The sequence below is a fragment of the Lissotriton helveticus genome, chromosome 3_1, assembly GCF_964261635.1.
Source record: "Lissotriton helveticus chromosome 3_1, aLisHel1.1, whole genome shotgun sequence".
In the NCBI taxonomy this organism is placed as follows: Eukaryota; Metazoa; Chordata; class Amphibia; order Caudata; family Salamandridae; genus Lissotriton; species Lissotriton helveticus.
The window spans coordinates 2,096,378,014-2,096,392,325 of record NC_136061.1 but is presented as its reverse complement, the minus strand read 5'-3'; positions in this window follow the sequence as shown (position 1 = coordinate 2,096,392,325).

Below are 14,312 nucleotides of genomic sequence, written 5' to 3'. Positions count from 1 at the left end.
ACACAAGAGGTGATGTACATTAACACAACATCAACACCGCGCACTTCACCATTTTAATAGTACCAGCCCGGGGGCCTAATAAAAGTTTTTTCGTTTCACCCCACGAGCCAGGCACTTTTTAATCTCACTCACCCCACCACTCACTCAGTAAAACCCTCACATGCATCACACACAGTCATTGATTAAAGTGCTCCCGCGTAGTCGTAGGTCGCAGCACGTCGCATCCCGTAGAGGGGTGCGAAGACCCCAATGATTAAGCATGACACCAAGGGTCCTTTTGGGGTGTGAGGGGTATTTTAAAAAACACCAAGTGCTCCCTATCACAATACGAACACTTTCAGCCACCACAGGTGGATTCCTTTTGTTTATATATGCCTACTAAGGGAGTACGAATCCACTCGTAAGACTCTCTCTCCCCCCCCTTCTGTTATTTACTGTATTCATGATATGGTCAGGAAATTAACAAACCTTTAACACTTTCCATATTTGGCGCAATGCCAAATCCTGAGACTTCCAGTTTTCCCTTTAGGACACAATAATAGGACCATAAACTTTCTTGATACCATCAAAGAGGAAGCGGGCATACTTCATAACACTATTAAGGTAGAACAGTGAAAGGAACACATTGTGGCGCTATTCAAGCCACCACCCTTGGAGTCTGAGGGACAACTTACCCAACAGGCAATTTCTCAGACTCCGGAGGAATGTTCGAAAAAAATTAGTTTTCAGAGAATCTGATGACCACATTACTCGGCTATCAGATAGAGGTTATCTCATGAGTTTACAACAAGTCACGCAAGAGAGCATGGTTCTGCCCCAGAGAGATTATCCTGGAGCTGAAACAACATACAGATAAACCCCATGACAGAATGAATTGAGTGACTAATTTGTATTTGTATTTTCATTTATAGAGCGCAATTATCACCAGCAGGTCTCTAAGCGCTTATCAGAGAGAGAGAGGCACAGCCTAGCCTACATACGTAGCGGGGCTGGTATTAACAAGAGCCCCAGGTCTCTAGGCAAAGAACCGTTTTTAACTTCTTCCTAAAAGGAAGAAGGGCGCGCTCTTTGCGCAGTGTCTCTGGTAGTTTATTCCACAAAGGGGCGATGGAGAAGACTCTACCCCCTTTGGAGGCAAGCCTGAAACAATGACAAGTCAGTAAGCAGGTCTCTGAGGACCGGAGCGCCCGATTCGGAGTGTAAAGTACTAGGCGATCTTTAACGTACATGGGGGCTTGACCATAGATGGCCTTATGCGTAATGCAGAGAGCCTTAAACTTGGTTCTCTGCTTTACTGGGAGCCAGTGCAGGTGTTGGAGGAGTGGGGTGGCATGGGCTCCTCTGGGCAGTTTGAATATCAACCGGACAGCATCGTTCATGGTAACCTGAAGTCTGGCAAGTAATTTCTCCGGAAGGCCAATATACAAGGCATTTCCGTAATCAAGGCGCGAATTATCATTGCCGACACAATAATCTGAGAGTAGAGAAGCTCAAAAGGGGAGCGCGCTTACGAAGCGGTCTCATCAGGCCGGCGCAGGTTCCCACTACTGCGGACACCTGTTGGGTCATGGACAGGTCAGCATCTACTTTAATTCCCAGGCTCTTCACAACCTTGGACGGGACTGTGTCAACGCCCAGTTCCTGGGGCCAAAAGAGGTTGCTCCAAGGGTTAGAGACAGTGGTGATGGCCAAGACCTCCGTCTTGTCCGGATTGATTTTGAAGGAGTTGGCCATCATCCAGTTGGTGATAAATTTAAGAATATTCTGTGTATTAGCATTGGAGACTAAAGAGTTGTCGAACTGGATGATAAGTTGAGTATCATCCGCGTAGTTATAGATCTTGCAATCCATGGTGTTTAAGGCGGCTATCAAAGGATGCAGGTAGGCATTAAAGAGGAGGGGGACAGAGCCGATCACTGCGGGACTCCACAGGAAAGACTCCCCGAATCAGACGTATGAGACGACAGCTGTACTCTCTGTGTCCGGCCGCTAAGGAAAGATGTAAACCATTTAAGGGCTGTGTCCTGGACTCTGAGATCATGTATCTGCGACAAAAGAAGGCTGTGGTTAACCGTGTCAAATGCCGCGGACAGATCCAGTAAGACCAGGGCACACGGCCTTTTCTTGTCAGCTCGTAGCCTAAGATCGTCCAGCACTGCTAGCATAACCATTTCAGTGCTATGATAGGCCCTAAACCCTGCATGGTTATGCTGAAGAAGATTATTTATTTCAAGATGTTAAGATGGAGATTTCAGCGGGTGCTGCTCCAGCACTTTTGCCAGGAAAGGGAGTTGGGAAATAGGTCTAACATTTTTTAAATTCTTCACATCCGCTCCTGGCTTCTTCAGAAGTGGGATGACACGTGCTTCTTTGAGGTTAGTAGGGATGGTACCATGTGCCAGGGATTGATTAAGAAGTAAAAGCACCTCATCATCAATCCCTGGTAACGCCATCTTGAAAATAGTTGGTGGGCATGGGTCTGCAGGGGAGCCGGACTTGACCCATCCTATTAAGTGGGACAGAGTCAGTGGTCGGAGTCGGAGAGACAGTAAGTGGTGTCGCAATCCGAGGTGCCGGTGATAGTGAGCAGGGTACAGTGGAGGTGGTGGTAATCACATTCAGTAAATCCTTGACTTTGTCAAGAAAAAAAGATTGAAACTTGTTATAATCCTCCGGGATATGTGCGGGCTTCACAGTCTCTGTCTTAACTCAGAGAGTACCCGAAAGGTTTCTTTTTGAATGTCCTTAGCTGAGGTAATCCTAAGTTCATAGAATTCTGCTTTCCCAGCGAGGATAGCTTTTTTATAGGCTCCAAGCGCTAAAAGATACTCTATGCAGGAGTCTGCATTATGGGATTTCCGCCATGCTCTCTCCTGTTGGCGGAGGAATTGCTTCAAGGCTCTTAGGGAGTCATTGAACCATGGGGGCCCTGTGCCTTTGTCCCTAATTTGGACTCTCTGGAGGGGAGCAACTAAGTCTAAGGCCTGCTTCAACCTAGTAGACAGGGCAGTGCTGGCAGTGTCAGGATTTCCCCCAGTAAGATTCGAGGGAGCTCTGTTTTTTAAGGTGTTTGGATTTTCTTCCAATTTCGCAGTACTTTCCACTCTGGAGCAGTGTTAGCTACAATATTAGTAGATGGTAACTGGCCACTAATTAAATAGTGGTCAGACCAGGCACAGGGACTGACGTCTATTGGGCGAATGAACGGGTGGGATGACCAAACTAAATCTAGGGTATGGCCCTTCTCATGTGTAGGAACGCGTACCACCTGTTTAAGTTCCAGGGAGGTCAGTGCTTCGTTAAGTTGGAGGGCCTGGCTATCCATGGGAGTCTGATCCCAGTGGAAGTTAAAATCTCCCATTATTAATAAACAGTGGTAGCGTGTACGGATGTCGCAGACAAATTCAATAAAGGGGTCCACAAATTTGGGGGATGTATGCGGGGGTCGATAAACTATAAGAATGGCTAGGCAGGAAGTTGGAGAGCAAATTTTCGCCCCCAACACATCTGCCCCCTCAATGCTTTCTGCACAAATTATTTCGGCCTTCAACTCTTTTTTATGTCAAATTGCTATCCCTCCCCCTCTAGTGCTGCCCGGTCTGTTGAGATAGACGGCAGCATAGTTTGGAGGCAGGGAGGCAACTATATCAGGGGTGGAGGACTCCTCAAGCCAGGTTTCTGTGATGTCAAGGAGGTCTAAGGTGTTATCTTGCAAGAGGGAGAAAACCTCGAGGTTGTGTTTTTGTAAAGAGCGGGTGTTAATGAGGGCCACCTTGGGTCCACATGGTGCAGGAGTTTGGGGTGGCTTAAAGGAAAAAGTAGTGGACCTGTATGCGACAATTCCCCTATGGGCTCTGAATAATTTATGTGATCTAAGTGTATCAATAGTAGAAGCATTGAGAGGCCCAGTGTTATGGGCCAGGTTTACGAGGTCTTCCGTGCCGGAGGCGGAGGCCAGGGGTCTTGGCCCCTGGACCCGGTCGGGCGCAGACGGGCTTGCCATTGGCACGCCTTCGGCGCATGTCCGCTGCGCGTCCTAGTTGGCATCATCTTTTATCCTTGCTTTTGTCCAGACTAGAGCGCTAACCGCGCTGTCCCCCAAAGCTGGCTGCCTGCTCGTGTCGGTGGCGCGTGTGTGTCCCTCCGATTCCCCCCAGCGCCTAAATCGGCTGGGATGTCGGCCGGAATCGCCAAAAGCAGTGCGTGCAGGCAGGAGTGGAAAACAGGTAAAAAACAAGGAAATGTGATTTTAAAAATCCCGGCTTCCGCCTCTGGAGATATCAGACTACCTTGTTCACCTACTAAGTTCTGCACACGCAGTAACGAGATCAAGAAAATCCTAAATCAACACTAGTCTTTGGTAGCAGACAGGGTGGAAATACTGATGCATGGCTTCTAAAGGGGTAAAAGAGTTAAGGATTGTGAGATCATTGCCGAGTGGACCCGTAAAGGCCCTAAGTGTGGGTGATGCAAGGCGTGCACTTTGATGATAGAGACAAAGTTCTTTACATACAACAACCTCACCTACATACTCAAAGACCACACTAATTGCAACACCGTTGAAGGGGTGAGGTTACGTAGGTTTTCGGCTCCGCTTCGCATACAGCCACCATTTTGTGTTGCCTCACTCAGGCAGCACGACTAAGGCGGTAAAAATGGCCTTTCTGCCTTTTCAGCTGCTCCGTGTATTTGCTGCTAAAGAACAACCCTTGTCCTTGTTTACGAAACTGATGTCAGGGTCTGGCCGAGTTCGTAAAGCTATGTCTAGACTGATTAATCCATGTCTTACTCCACTGTTTGGGTCCCACCATTCTTCCCTACTTTATCTTGTTCAACTGGCCTTCACCATTCTCTTCGTGTGTTCTCTTGTTACATAGCCCTTCTTTTGAAGCATTCTACACGTTTGGCCACCTGTAAATTGAATTACGGGCACTAGTGTTGATTAACCTGAGGAGAGCACACGGGGTCTGAAAGGAGGGTGTGTTTTAGACATTCGATAGCTTGTTTTCGAACTATTCCTATTTGTCAGTTTTGTGTGTATTGGGAGTGGTCATTGTAAACTTGTTCTGTATAATAGACTGTGCGCCACGGATTGAAGTGGCAGTCTCTCTTGAGAACCTACCTGTGTGGTACTTCTTAGATAACTGTACTTAGCTGCAGCTAATAAACCTGCTTTTCTACGCCTAACAGTCTCGTGTCTCTGTCTGTTGAGGCAGGTGAACCCGGAGATCCTAGGCGTGCCCTGCGCCGCCTGGCCCATAAGGTCAGGTTCTCCAATTGGCGGCCCAACGTGTGGGCGACTTCAGCTGTAGTAGTTTTTGCCCGAGAGTCGTGAGGAGCTTTGCAAGAAAATTCCGGAGGATTTCGCGAACCACGTGAGCAACCACTGCATGTCGAAGTGGACCGAAGATTTTTTGAAGCGCGGCTACTCCTTCCCGACGGCTGCTGACTGCTGCCCTGACTGTCGCCCTGCCTTGGCCCTTTGGTGATGATTGGTATAGAGAGACGTTAGACGGACATCTGTTGGCGTGAGAGAAACATTTAGTTAAGTATTTGTGGGTAGCGCCCACTCTTTGTTTTTGTTATTCGATTAGCGCGCTAACCGAAGCCAAGGGGTAAGAACGTTTGTGCTGTGACTATATTGTCTAAAATCCCTTGACGTTTGCCTGGATTTAGTAAGTTTAGGAAGTTTTGCTGTTTTGGTTGTTCTAGGGATTCCCGGCTAAAGGATTCTTGTCCGATTCCTCTAGTTGGAACTCCCACTTACGAGCTCTACTCAAAACATGGTTTGGGTCCTATTGTTTTTAACGAAACATGGATCCGATACACTAAGAAAGATGGCGTTCTACAGTGGCCACAAAATGGTTCTTTTGAGCTCGATATATTAGATAATTTGGAAGCAATTCTATTCAAGAGAAAAGCCCGGCCGGCCATGTTTGATTCTTTCCACCTCTGGTGTAAGGAAGCCAAACAGAAAGAAATTAAGCAAATGAAGAAAGATAAGAAAGAGCAGAGAATGACGATTTTACAGGCTGCCCAACAGTTTAAAAATGACGAAACTGATCAGGTGATTGAGGTGTCGGAAAGACAACATCGTATGGCAATAGATAGATGTTATCCTGTGTTGCCTACTGCATCAAAGAGTAAAAATCCAGATGAAGATTCTTTTATGTCCCATTTGCTGACATTACCTCCACCTTATGTGTTAGGTGCTAATGCACCGCCATTACAACCTGCTGTTAATCCAGCTGTTTTGGTTCCTGCACAATTGCCTGTTCCTGTGATTCCAGCTCAGCCCACTTTGCCAGCGACTTCTGTACCCCAATCTTCTGTGCCTCAGCCTCCTCCATCTGTTTCTTTTGCTACAGATTCTTCTTCTGTTTTACAGAATACGTTGTCTCCTGTTTTAGTGTCAGATTCCCCTACAGCCCGTCAACGTCTAGTCGACACTATTTCAGGTCTTTTGTCGCCTTTTCTTGGGCCTCTTTACTTTTCTCCTGCGTCGTCTAGGAGACAATCTCGTAGTCAGTTTCCAGATTTGGAAGAACGGACTAAGTTAGATTCTCTTGCTCGTAATTGGATTATGAGTAGTGTGCAGTACAGTGTACGTGATATTTTAGATACTTTCCTTCAATGGAACGCGCCTACACAGAGATACGTGTTCAATGCTATATGTAATACTTTGATTAAAGGATGGGGAGATGTAGATCTAGATTCACCTCCTCAGGATTTATTCGAAATACAGGATCAATTTGATAAAGGACTCATTGTGGGTCCTGCTGTAGAGCGTGCTATTCAAAAGCTTGTTACTTTTCGTACCGCCTTTTTCTCTCAAAACTCTCTTGAGCCTGATCATACGGTTCGTCGTAAAATGGCACAATATCCTATGCAAGAAGTTCCTCCGATATGGAGATGCAGGTGCTAATCCGCCTGTTCTTGCTCATTTTCAGCGTATATGGGTACATGATCCTTGGAAAAGGTCAGAAGTATTGGCACTTAAACAGTCTTTACCGGACCCTCGTAAGAATCCTGCTGGGTATTATAAAGAGTTGTCCCAGACTGTTGACGCTTGCATTATGAATTTGGCAGATATGGATTTATTTATGGGAAATGTAGTCCCACAAGCAATATGGACCAAGATTCGTAGACAGGACCATGATGCAGCTTTAGGCGGTAATTGGGCTGCTATTACAGCTGCAGGACAAATAGGTGGTGCCAAACCTGATGACTTAATTACAGAGTTACCTGGTAAAATAATAGATTTAATGAAAACTTTGATGCCTGCGGTGCGCGTTAACTGGGATAAGTTAGCGGCGTGTAAGCAAAAGACAGATGAAAGTGTCTCCGACTTCTTTACTTGTTTCGAAGAGACTTTTATCGACCATAGTGGTCAAGACATGAGTACTGAAGGTGGACAACGATTGTTCGTAGATAAATTTGTCTTTAATTTACTTCCAGAATTATCACATAAATTAAAACAATCAGAGAGTTCGTGGGCCATTTCTTCCACTGCCCAGATATTGGCTACTGCTCAATATTATGAGAATAGGGATAAGGAAGATAAGGAAAAAGTGGAGAAAAAGACTAAGGAATTGAAAACGAAGGTTGTTCTGCAACAGGCTTATCCCCCTCGTTCTACTCAGCCCCAATTCCAACAGCCCCCGCAGTTTCAGAGGTTGTTGCAGAAACCGGTACCCTCAGCTCCACGAGTTCTGTTGGGTCCTAATCAGTGTGCCTATTGTAAGGAAGAAGGTCATTTTAAGAATGCTTGTCCGATGATTTTATTGCAGCGTTATGGTGGACATGTGGCACCACGGGGTCGTGGTGATTCTCGGTCCGCATCCAGAGGTAGGGGACGTGGTGCGTCGACTCAGGAACGACTTCCCTCTCCCCCTCAAGATTCTACGAATTACTTTGATCAGAAGACTTCTCAGTCCGCACAATACTACAATGATGACTATTGCCTCGATAGTCAGGATGTTGATTTTCAGACTAGCTAGGACAGCCATAGGCAAAGTAAGGGAGTCGTATCAGTTCCAGTAGATCAGGAAGGACCTTATGTTAATGTTATGCATTAGGTGTTACAGAACCATTTCTTTTGGATACTGGTGCAATGAGAAGTTCCATTATGCATTCCAAACTCCCTGGGGCACCTTTGTCTGGCTTAACAAATGTTTCTGTAGGATTCTCTGGCGCCCCAGTTTCAAATCCGGTCTCTTGTCCTTTGCCCATCTCTATTGGTCCGTACAATTTGGAAGCTCCGCTCCTTTTAACAACGGGTTGTGGAGAGAATTTATTGGGTTTGGACTTATTGAAACGTTTACATGCTACGCTGTATTGTTCACCCTCTGGAGTGCAAATCACTTTGGGTGATAAATTGACCGACCCCTGCCCTCACGACGTCTTCAACAAGGCCGACGCTGTCATCGCACCCCACCTGCGGGACATCAACACCTCCTTCGACACCACCACCTTCCCGGAGAGCTGGAAGCACGCCGAACTCAGCGCTCTACTAAAGAAGCCATCAGCCGACCCCACCGACCTCAAGAACTACCGCCCCATCTCGCTGCTCCCGTTTCCTGCAAAAGTCATCGAGAAGACCGTCAACAAGCAACTGGCTGCCTTCCTCGAGACGAACGGATCCCTCGACCTCTCGCAGTCTGGCTTCCGGGCCAACCACAGCACTGAGACCGCCCTGATCGCAGCCACCGATGACATCCGAGCCCTGCTCGACAACGGAGAAACAGCGGCCCTCATCCTCCTAGACCTCTCCGCGGCCTTCGACACGGTCTGCCACCGAACCCTAGTGCAGCGCCTCAGCAACGTCGGAATCCAGGAGAAGGCACTGGAATGGCTCACCTCGTTCCTCGCCGGAAGGACACAGAGAGTCCGCCTTCCCCCGTTCAGATCAGAAGCCACCGAAGTCATCTGCGGCGTTCCTCAAGGCTCCTCGCTCAGCCCAACCCTCTTCAACATCTACATGAGCCCCCTCGCAGCCATCGCACGCCAACACAACCTCAACGTCATCTCCTACGCCGACGATACCCAGCTGATCCTCTCCCTCACCAACGACCCCGCCACCGCCAGAGCCAACCTTCACGAAGGGATGACAGACGTAGCCAAGTGGATGATGAGCAGCCGCCTGAAACTGAACGCGGACAAGACGGAAGTCCTCATCCTGGGATCTTCACCCTCCGCCTGGGACGACTCCTGGTGGCCCCCCGCCCTGGGCAGCGCACCCAAACCAACAGACCACGCACGCAACCTGGGCTTCATCCTGGACTCCTCCCTCTCCATGACCAAACAAGTCAACGCCGTCTCTTCGTCATGCTTCAACATCCTGCGCATGCTACGCAAGATCTTCCGGTGGATCCCCACCGAGACTAGGAAGACGGTCACCCAGGCCCTCGTCACCAGCCGTCTGGACTACGGCAACTCTCTCTACGCCGGAACCACCGCCAAACTCCAGAAGAGACTCCAGCGGATCCAGAACGCCTCAGCACGACTCATCCTGGACATCCCCCATCGCAGCCACATCTCCGGACACCTGAGAGACCTGCACTGGCTCCCGGTCAACAAGAGAATCACCTTCCGTCTCCTCACCCACGCACACAAGGCCCTACACAACCAAGGCCCAGGATACCTCAACAGCCGCCTCAACTTCTACGCCCCCACACGCCAACTTCGATCGACCGACCACGCCCTCGCCGCCGTCCCCCGGATCCGAAGAGCCACCACAGGAGGAAGGTCCTTCTCCTACCTGGCCGCCAAGACGTGGAACTCCCTCCCGACCCACCTCTTCCTGACCCAGAACCACCTCGCCTTCAGGAAGCAGCTCAAGACCTGGCTGTTCGAGCAGTAGCAGACCCCCCTCCCCCAGCGCCTTGAGACCCTCCGGGTGAGTAGTGCGCTATATAAATGCTGTGATTGATTGATTGATTGACTTCTCCAATGTATGTGTCTAAAGAACAGCTACCACTCGAGTTGCGTTCACTTCCTGCTACACTTTGGGCTAGGGGTCCAAATGATGTTGGTTTGTTGCCAATTCCACCGTATGTGATTACCGTTAAACCTGATGTTAAGATGCCACGTGTTCCTCAATATAAAATATCTAATGATGGTGAGAGAGCTTTGTTGGCTATTGTTCATGATTTGGTTCAGAAGGGTGTGGTCGAAGAAACTAGAGGGAATGTTTGCAATAGTCCTGTTTTGCCTATTCTTAAACGTACTGATCCCTCTCAGCCACCTGTGTACCGTTTTGTAATTAATCTTCGAGAGGTCAACAAAATTGTTGTCCCTCAGTTTCCTGTTGTGCCAGATATCACTGCTTTACTTACTATGATTCCTGCTTCAGCGGTCTGGTTTTCGGTTATTGATCTTAAAAATGCTTTCTTTAGCATTCCTATCGCTGAAGAAAGTAGGGATCTCTTTGGCTTCTCTCTCGGAGGCCGAAGCTTCCGGTTTAAGCGCGCACCTCAAGGCTATTGTGAAAGTCCTTCAATATACAGCCAGGCCTTGAAGTCTCAGCTGGACACCTTTTCTTTGCCCTCAGGTGCTACTCTTATCCAATACGTGGATGATTTGTTAGTGGCTGCTGATTCGGAAAATGTCTGTAAAACTGCAACTGTGTCGCTCTTACAACATTTGTCTGATTTACATCATAAAGTGTCATCTTCTAAGTTGCAATATTGTCGACAAGAGGTTACCTATTTAGGTCATCTCTTATCGAAGGAGGTAAGACGATTGACCCCTGAACGTATTCATGCAATTGCATGGATGCCTGTACCGTCCACACAAAGAGAGGTGCGTGCTTTCTTAGGCGTTACCTCTTACTGTAGACAGTGGATTCCGAATTTTTCCCTACTTGCTAACCCTTTGTTAGCACTCACACTTAAAGATACGCCCCAGCCTCTTCCTTGGACCGATGAATGTCAAGAGTTTTTCTGATTTACGTACTGCTTTGTGTTCTGCTCCTGTGTTGGGTACTCCAAATTACAGTAAACCTTTTACGCTCTATGTTCATGAAAGGAAAGGTTGCGCATTATCAGTTCTAACACAACAATTTGGCGACAAACAAAGGCAGTGTGCCTATTTTCCGGCTACATTAGATCCAGTAGCTAAGGCATTACCTAGTTGTCTCAGCAACAGCAGCGGCGATTTCTATTCGTCAATCTGCTGGATTGTTGTTAGATCATACTCTTAATGTTATGGTGCCACATGCAGTAGATCCTCTTCTTAACAGGATGAAAACTCAGCACTTAACGAGCGCCCGTTTGTCTGGTTATGAGTTAACACTTTTAGCTAGCCATATACATATAAAGAGATGTAATGTTCTGAATGCAGCAACATTGTTGCCTATTTTTGATGAGAAACATGTACAAGATCAGCATGATTGTTTTCTTCGCACTGAAGAAGAAACGAAGGGTCGAATAGACCTGAAGGATACACCACTTGTGGATCCGGATGGAATCCTATGGGTAGATGGGTCTTGTTTCAAGCTTCCTAATGGTGAAACGACAGCTGCTTATGCAGTAACAACCTTGCACACAGTGGTAGAAGCTGCACGCATTTCACAAAATTCAGCGCAAGCTGCAGAGTTCATCGCATTGACAAGAGCATGTGTGTTGGCAAAAGGGAAGAGAGTGACTGTTTATACTGACAGTCAATATGCGCTCGGCGTTGCCCATAGTTTTGGTCATTTGTGGAGGGAAAGAGGATTCTTTACCTCCCACGGCACTAAAATACAGCATGGTCAGTTGGTAACTGACCTTCTTGAATCACTTGCTTTGCCCACTCAAATAGCGATTGTGAAGTGCAGTGCACATAAAAAGATTACTGATGACGTGGGTCAAGGAAATGCATTTGCAGATGAAATAGCGAGGGAAACAGCGAGGAATGTTGAAAGTCGCATGTATGTTGCGGGCCCTGCAAGATGGGTCGCAGAAGGTGGTATGTGTGAAGACACAGTAGAAAACGTGAAAGCAATTCAGAAGGAGGCCACAGAGAAAGAATAGAGTACGTGGAGAGAAAGTACGGGAATGTTGGATACAGTGGGATGTTGGACGGAATTGTCAGAGCATCAACGACGGTTGTTACCAGATGCGTATGTACTGCCTGTAGTTACTATGGCTCATGGACCAGCCCATATTAATGCAAGGGGTATATGCAAGCTTTTAGCTCCAGTATGGCAAAATGAAGGTATTCCTAAATGTGTAGAAAATGTGGTGAAACATTGCATTGTTTGTTTGATGCACAATCCAGGGAAGGGAACTCCAACTCCAGCAGGTCACTTTGCACCCCCTACGTACCCATTTGAGGTACTACAAATAGACTATATCCATATGGAACGCTTTAACAATCTCAAGTATGTCCTGGTGGTGGTTTGTGCCTTTTCCAGATGGATAGAGGCCTACCCCCTAAAGGACAACACTGCCTTGTCCACTGCAAAAATACTTTTGAAGGAATTTTTCCCGAGGTTTGGTTATCCGCGCATTGTCTGGAGTGACAATGGAAGTGAATTTGTAGGTCAAATTATGCAGAAGGTGTGTGTGGGCCTAGGTATTAGACAAAAATTCCATGCGGCAAACCATCCTCAGTCAGCGGGTCTGGTAGAGTGCTATAATGGCACTCTCAAACTTAAATTAGCAAAGATTCAGGCCAGCACAGGCCTTTCCTGGCCTGATGCCTTCCCTTTGGCACTTCTTTCAACTAGAACTGTTCATTCTCGTTTGGGGCTTAGCCCATACGAGATTGTTTTTGGACGCCCAGCCAATGTTTGGGGAGTCCCCAGACCCAAAAAGTACTCAGACATTCCATATCCGTTGTTGGTTGACTACTTGCATAATCTCACCACTAAATTGCATGTTATTCGTCAACAGGTCCAAAACGCTTTGCCGGAGGCCTCCTCAGATCCTGGACACTCCATCCAACCTGGGGACTGGGTGTGTCTGAAGAACTTTCAGAGGAAAAAGAACTTGGAACCTCGTTGGGGGCCGCCGAGACAAGTGTTACTCACAACTCGTACAGCTGTTAAGGTCCTGGGAAAGAAAAACTGGATCCACGGCGTGCATTGCAAACGGGTACCATTGCCTTTACCTTTTGACCAGTGGGTCCGAAAAGGTGTTGGCGATAGCGAAATTGAGAAGGTACCCAGATTCGTACCGTTCAGCAGTGCACGCCTGGATTGGACTAGCTCAGAGAAGGAAGACGATGATGTCTTACAGGAAGCTGTACCTGTACATTTAAGACTCAACACAACAGATCCTGAAAATCTATTCAAGGACCAAACGATACCTGGAAAGAGACAATACAATCTGAGAAGGAGATTGCCTAAAGACAATTAATTTTGGTTTTCTTTAATTTTGTTTAAAAAGATAACGTCCTTTTTCCTTTATCCATCAAGTTGCAGGGTCACGGTAGGAGTCTTGAGCTGTGACCTGAATAGTGACTAGGTCAACAGGACTTGCAGTGTCATAGGACAGCTAACAATCACAGACAAGGTATTAAGGACGATTATCGTGAACAACGCCTTTAGAGTAATGGATAGTACAGGAAAAGGGAGTTATATTAAAATGATGAAAAGAGCTCATTACAAGAAATTATTATTCCGTCGTTGTGGCATAGCATTGTGTGTTTTAGTATGTTTATGTAGTTTATTGGCATGCATAGGATGGCTTATTCATGTCCTACAGTTAGTACCTGTTCCCACTTCTGCCCCTCTAACTCCCTCTACTACTGTTTCTCTGCATAAATTTTACTCACTCCCAGACCACGAGCAAATGAGAAGAATGGAATATCTTAACAATTCGTTCATTCAGTTGTTACACCAGCATCAATTGATAGTAAATGTTACTAATTGTTGGGTTTGTGGTCACATACCACATAATACACAGAGAGGAATGCCATATATAGTTCTCCCATTTTCGTATGAAGGTACTGCTTGGGCCTATCTGGCAATGTTCTCAAATGCATACCAGAATCAACTTCGGTATCCTCCTGATGGGTCCTATATTGGTGGAGTGGATTTCAGTCACAGTTCTTTGATAAAGGGTATTGTAACCATGGCAAAGATTGCTGATATTAGCAAGATTCCCAAAGATGAGAAGAGAGCATACGATGGGTGGAATATAACTCGTTATACTCTCAGCCTTACTGACAAGGTTAAGCAGAAGAGTTTCACACCGATTTGGGTCCTACCCCAAAGAGGTCATTTGTGCTTACAAATAAATGGCCAGAATACCAAAACTAAGCAAGAGAAGAGTAATTGTTCCCATACGTATATTTATACTCCTACTCCCGCACCGTTAGTGCCA